The 7,558-nt window shown below is 35.4% G+C and overlaps 1 pseudogene; it reads left to right on the forward strand.

Moving 5' to 3' along the window:
* The first annotated feature begins 369 nt into the window (after positions 1 to 369).
* On the forward strand, positions 370 to 6,871 carry LOC133194233 (G2/M phase-specific E3 ubiquitin-protein ligase-like; annotated as a pseudogene).
* The last annotated feature ends 687 nt before the right edge of the window (positions 6,872 to 7,558 follow it).

Below are 7,558 nucleotides of genomic sequence, written 5' to 3' on the forward strand. Positions count from 1 at the left end.
GACCTTGGTATCATATTTACATTTCTATGCAAAACTTATTGACAGAGATATTGTGATAAAGTGTGAAAATGAACATTATGTAAAGTTTAATGGTATTGGACCTGGTCATTTATAAAGTGCAACAGTGGGCTTAATACTGTATATAAGAAAATTGTTTAAAATTTTTTAGCCCGTTACTCTGTTTACCTTATTATAGATTAATATAAATGTATGAATCAATGTCATTCTACCTTAACAGAATTTCAAATTGATTTCATTGCATTGTTCATTTAAACGATTTACCTACCATTTTAAGTGCAAAGTCTTAGTTAAATACAAGTACAGCCTATAAAATGTATAACAAATATGACTTTTTTGGACAGATTAGCTTTGAAAGAGCTGGAAATGTCTCCACTCTTTGAAGGTAGAGACGGAAATAGAATATTCACATACAATATTCAACTGCTGGAAGAAAAAAAGTACCTGTTTGCAGGGCGGCTAATTGCACTATCTCTAGCTCAGGAGGGTCCACCTCCCAGATTTTTCAACGAGGTGCTTTATGGTCTGATGGTTGGTGAGAATGTAAATGTATTGGAGGATTTTAAAGAAAAACTTGACGGAATTTTGCCTGAAAAAATGATGGAAGTTACTGAACAGGTTAGTGTACTAACTGAAACAAGATGTGTTTATCAAACACGAATGTCCCAAGTATGGCAGTGCATGGCCAGGATAAAATTTAAAAGAAAAAGGGATCAAAGTTTAAGGAATAGACCTGAAATACATGTATGTTTTAGCTCACCTGAGATGAAAGTTCAAATGAGCTTTTTAGATCACCTTTTGTCCGGTGACTGTCCATCCATCTGTAGACTTTTCTTCTTCCCAAGAACCACTGGGCCAATTTTAACCAAAATTGGTACAAAGCATCCCTGGGTAAATGGAATTCTAAATTATTAAAATGAAGGTCCAAGCCCCCTTCCATGGGGAGTTAATCAAGAAAAGGCAAAGGGGGGGCATTAAAAAATCTTCTTTTGAAGAACCACAGGGCCAGAAAAGCTGAATCTAATGTGGAAGTTTCCTGAGATGGTGTAGATTCTAAATTGTTCAAATCATAGGGTTGCTGAGTAAGGGGGTGATTCTTACATCACAGGTTTGAATCCCACTGTGGGATGAGGAAACTGGTCCTTTGGGTGAGACCATGAAACGGAGGTCCTGTGTTGTAGTAGATGTTGGCATGAAAAAGATTCCAGACTGCTCAGAGGCCTTTAGCGCCGAGTACGGCTATAAATTTGCAGCTCTCCACCGACAAGTAGTGGTGTCATATTATGGTTGAAAATATTGGTTCTTGAAGTGACATTAAATAAAACAAACAAACAAACAAACAAAAACTTTTAACTACAAAAACTTTTAACTACAAAAAATACTGCAGCCTTTAATTTTAATGAATTAAAAGAAACACAGTATTTTTTGTGCCTATTACTGTGATATAGGCAAGTAAATGAAAGATGTGAATGTATGAGCTGAGAGTAGATAGCGACCAACCATTCGAAAGTTGTGGCCAAGATTAAAATTTTTATGGACAAACAGATGGACAGACCAAAAATTATATGCCCCACATTCCGATTGTATAGCTTTTAAGTCTTGTTTCTGTGCAATCCACACAGATATTGCAGATTTTATAATTATTTCTATTTTCATTTTTAGGTCACCTGAGTCATTCAATTGACCTACATGTATTGCTATCAGATGCATCTTTTGTTATGCATTGTGTGCTGGTCATAAACTTTTTAAACTTTTCCATCTTCTCCTCATGAAAGGCTAAATGAATTCTAACCAACTTTGGAATATAGCATCTGTGGGTCAAGAGGAACCAAAATTCTTAATTTCATGGCCCCTACCCTCAGTCCCTCACTAGGCCAAAAGCATCAAAATTAATAGTCAACTAGTACTGTTGGCATGATTGTAACAAGCAATTGGTCTTTCACTAAAAGTGTGGAATTCGTGACCTCTGGGTAAGGGATTCTGGTGTAAGAGAGAAGCTTTATTGATTATATAGTGAAAAGCATTATTTCTTTGTAAATCTTTTCTGCTGCTGGGTATTTAGCAAACTTACTCATCTATCAGTTTATTTTGTTTTATTTTGTGTTTATGTTGATCCTTAAGGCCTTTGGGTCTATAGTTTATCTATAATAATTATTTTTGTTATCAAAGTATCCTGTGGAAGAAGGAATTTTAGTTTCTTTAAACAAAAGGTCTTCTTTTGAAAGGGGGGATAAATCATTATTTCAAGAGAAGCATCTGTGTCCACTGTGTATATATTTTAAGTAAAATTCATATACTGAATTCTTTATTAATAATTATCAATTCAGATGATCAGCATCAAAACTGATATCCAAAGGGAAAAATTCCTAATTGAGCATGGGGACTGGATTGTCGAGAATGGAGGGATCCCAAATGTATGGCAACTGTCAGAGAAGAATGCAAAAGACATGGCAGAGAGGCTGATAAAACAGCATATCTTTTACAGGTATAAATGTGCATTGAAAATACAGTACACACATAATAATTTTTAGTGTTGTCATTGCAAGTCTTTCTATTGTACTGAATAGTATTAAAAACAACACAATCTAACTTGAAGATAACAATCTTTTAAAAATGATCTTCAGGATGTCTTTGAATGTGGGGCTGTAGTAGGGCTGAAGAATGTAAAAATTAGGACACGTGATGTCTTTTAATTATTTACATCCACTGAATATTATCTCCTTTAAGGATATTGGCAAGGTTCCTGGTTATTGTATAGAATTTTTCAAGATCTTTTGAGTAGGTTTAAATGTACTAAACAGGCTATATTCTGGATTGTTTAACCTACCAGGCCAACCTTCTTTTTTAGATTTTGTCAAATCCGTGTTTTTACAATTCTCAATGCATTTCCTATGTAAAATGTTTATAAAAGGGACCTACATAATTTTTCACTATAATATTTCTCCAAAACCCACTTATTTCATACAGTTTTTGTATTATACACATTATTGAATCTTCATTTCCTATCACTTCTAGATATTTTGGCTGAAAATGTATACATGTATATAGAAACAAGACATGGATATACCGGCACTGAGCATTATTTTTGAGTTGCTTCCCATAACAGCTAAAATTGGTCAAGACACTGGTTGATTGTTTTTATCATGTAATTAACTGAATTGATTGAAACACATTGTTATAAAAATATTGGTATGAATTTATTTTTAAATCTTATATGTAGTTACTAAATGCTGCTTCCTTCACACGACCTAAGAACTGTTCTCAGTCGGTCTACCTTTCAGCATATGTACATCTTTGCCCTTCCCAGCATACTGAGCATAACTATGGTAAATGACGACCTGTTGGCTCTACGTCTCCTGAATACAATGTACAACAAAGCCATTACTACTATTCTTTCTTGCTGTACAGATGATTCTACCCTGTTGAAGGAAGTACACATGCTTTTGTTTACCTCTGTAAACATACGCTTTATTTTTTTTTCACCACTTAGAGAATTCTAAATGGGAGATCATTCACAATCACTATTTTATAAGTGAAAAAACCTGTCTATTAAACCTTTTTTCTCCTGGAAAACCCGGACTTGCCAATGTCCTTAAAGCTGAACATGACTCGTAAATAGGCATACACCATTTTTAGCTCACCTGAGCTGAAAGCTCAAGTGAGCTTTTCTGATCACCCATTGTCCATCGTCCGTCCATCTAGCTGTTCGTCCGTCTGGAAACTTTTCACATTTTCAACTTCTTCTCAAGAACCACTGGGCCAATTTTAACCAAACTTGATACAAAGCATCCTTGAGTGAAGGGGAGTTAAATTGAAGGACCAAGCCCCCTTCCAAGGGGGGATAATCAAGAAAAGACAAAAATCTTCTTCTCAAGAACCACTGGGCCAGAAAAGCTGAAACTTAAGTGGAAGCATCCTGGGGTAGTGTAGATTCTAAATTGTTCAAATCATGACCCTGGGGGTAGGGCAGGGCCACAATAAGAACTACAAGGGGGGAAATCAGGTGAAAAACACAAGGCCAAAGTTACTCAGGTGAGCATTGTGGCCCATGGGCCTCTTGTTGATAATACTACCTATGATATCAGCACCGGGGTATACCCTTCGCATTCGTTACACCTGACTGCTTTATTGTCAAGGGTATCAGCATGGAATGGAGACACGTGTTCATGCAGATTATCTTACATTACCTTTGTTTAAATTTTATTGCAGTTGCGTGTATTTATGTTTGTTTGTATATTGCACTGACCTGTGCAACTGTTGTAATTTTCCTTGGTATCTTACTCTCCTGCATTAGAAGAAGTACATAATTATTTTTTGTCACTACCAAGTTTTGTGTATCAAATGTCCATCTACACCCGTGATGACTGATTACACTGAACAATGGCTAAGTGAGCACCTTTTTATAGGGGCCCTCAGATATAGCAAGTGAACAAACGAATATGGCAGACAAATTCATTTTACGATTCGTGTTTAGCTTTAATTCTTAAGAAAACCATTGCCGTTTATCAGTCAGAAACACTGCTAAGCATATCACCTCTACAGTTTTCTTGAGCAGTTGCTGTACCATCAATGAAATGTACAGTGACGTACATATCAATAATACACTATTTCATCTACTTTAAATGTTTATTTGTACAGATATAAGTATATGCAATAAAATGTCTTTCTTTGTTTTTAAGTACGGAATTAACGTTGCAGCTATTGCTGAAAAAAAAATTTCATAACCCGCTTAAGCAGGTTATGCATTTTTCCTGCAACAGCTGCAACATTAATTCCCATACTAACAACCAAAGAAAGCCTTTTATTGTTTAAATTATTGTTTAAATAAATAACACCTTACATCATGTTAAAACCATATTAAAATTATGATAGGTTGTGAACAATACAATATTTATTGTTAACTTTTACCCACCGGGTAAAATGTAGGGAAGGACTCGTAAATGAATTCAAGATATACAAATAGTCAAATTATCCGAAACCATTGAAAACTAACTCTCAACCCATATAGGATGTACAGTGATAAGGGGAATAACTCCATTCCTGGTCTTGTCCTTTCAGAAGTGATCAAATATTTTGTAAACTAATGAGATCCCATTCAAACCAAATAATTTCTGGTTCCTTGTAAATGATATGTTCAATGGTCCCTGGGTCTATTTTGAAATATGGCCAAATATTATGTTCTCAAGGGGATTATCTCAAAAATACATGTGCACAAGCACCATAATTCCTGCTTTACTGATAAATCGAAATGTATTTTAGAACTTCAGCTGCAATAACCCAATGTAAAACAGGAATGGATGATGTAGCAGGATTTTGGAAGCTAGTTGCAGCAAACTCTACACAGTTTAGATCTCTGTTTTGTCACCAATGTTTACCGTTAACCAAGGAAAAATTTGAGTCCCTCCTCAAGATAAATTTTTCTGACGAGGGATCAAACAAAAGATCACAAGAGGAAGACACAGTTATTCTTGCAGGATGTTAGTGGTGAGAAACTTTTTATGCCCCCGGATCGAAATATCCTGGGGGTATATTGTTTTTGTCCTGTCAGTCTGTTTGTCTGTCTGTCTGTTGTCAACTTTAACCTTGCCCATAACTTTTGATTGGTTGGAGCTATGACTTTCATATTTCACATGTGTATTCCTAGTGACAAGACCTTCATATTTGACCTTTTGACCTTGACCTTGGAGTTTGACCCACTTTAACAAAATTTTATGAGACTTTAACCTTGGCCATAACTTTTGAACAGTTCGTGCTTGGGGTTTCAAACTTCACATGTGTATTCCTTATGACAAGACCTTCCTCTGGATATTAACCTCTTTGACCTTGACCTAGGAGTTTGACCTACTTTTGAAAAACTTTAACCTTGGCCATAGCTTTTGAACGGTTGGAGCTAGGGCTTTCATACTTCACATATGTAATCCTTGTGACAAGACCTTCCTTTGGACACCAACCACTTTGACCTTTTGACCTTGACCTAGGAATTTGACCTTCTTTTGAAAAACTTTAACCTTGGCCTTAACTTTTGAATGGTTGATGCTAGAGCTTTCATACTTCACATATGTAATTCTTGTGACATCTCCGTCCTTTGGATACCAACCACTTTGACCCTTTGACCTTGACATTGGAGTTTGACCTACTTTTGAAAAACTTTAACCTTGGCCATAACTTTGGAATGGTGTGTTAGGGCTTTCATACTTCACATATGTAATCCTTGTGACAAGACCTTCCTTAGGACACCAACAACTTTGACCTTGACCATGACGTTTTACTTACTTTTAAAAAGCTTTAACCTTTGCCATAACTTTTGAGCAGTTGCAGCTAGGGCTTTCATATTTCACAGGTATATTCCTCGAGACAAGACCTTTCTTTGGGCACCAACATTTTTCATCTTTTGGCCTGGATTTTGACTTGCTTTTGAGAAACTTTACTTTAGCCTTCGCCATAAGCTGCCATACGGGGGCATCAGTGTTTCACAAACACATCTTGTTCAACTTGAACTTTTCAACTTTTTGGAGATGTATTTCATGAGATATCATTTTAAGTGAATTAAGAGTGTGGTTGTCTTTGTACACACATTCATTTTACCCTGCAATCTTTTGTAGATGGAAATATTCAAGCCACACTGGAAGAACTCCTCTCTTTCATCACAGGAGCGGATCAGGTCCCACCCACTGGGTTCCCAAAATGCATAGATATTATATTCTATGCTAGTGAGATTGGTGTGAAAAGATTACCACATGCCTCTACCTGTTCCTTAGAATTTTACTTACCACGAGGTGTTAGTGATCCAAACACATTTAGAGACATGATGTTAATGTCGTTGAAAGATTCAATGGGATTTGAGAAAATATAAATGTTCAGGAAGTCTTGGATGCACATTATACACTACAGTCCAGGAATAGTTATACACATGGAAGATAGGCCTTGTAAATTTATACAATGAAGTGAATGTACACATAAGCTGTTCTGTTAGCATCAGCAGAATAACATTTACATACCAAAATTAAAAATTACCAGTTTCAACAAAGGTAGCACATATAGCAATTTTAAAGAGCCAGGTACATTAGTAGTGCAATTCGGCCCTTCTTTGAAAATTAAAAATAATCATAAAGAAATGGCTTGAGAATGTACACTTTATAAATATATTAACAATTCTTATCTATCTTTTATAGTTTAGTTGCAATCACCCTCTGAAGATGGGATGTATTTTACTGCATTTAACCGCTTTGAGCACTATGTCGTCATTATTGCTGTCAATTTTGAATCATATTTAAAAAAAAACAACTTTTATGTACCATTGTATTTTATGTGTAAAAGATGTTAAACTTTTTATGTACATTGCATTGTTTATTTACTTCAAAGAAAATATTGCACAAAAAGAACGTTTTAATTGAAAGAATTTATGACCTCCATAGTGTCGATTCATCTGAATATCATATCTGCAGTCAAAATTGCTTGCGTAATGTGCAGTCCGTTTTTCTCCACAATTTTGTTTTTAATTTTTTTCCCGGAACGTTAAATAAAAGATAGACAATGCAAA

Source organism: Saccostrea echinata, unplaced genomic scaffold (genome assembly GCF_033153115.1).
Source record: "Saccostrea echinata isolate AGI-Se365-2 ecotype Australia unplaced genomic scaffold, CSIRO_AGI_Sech_v1 ptg000029l, whole genome shotgun sequence".
Lineage (NCBI taxonomy): Eukaryota > Metazoa > Mollusca > Bivalvia > Ostreida > Ostreidae > Saccostrea > Saccostrea echinata.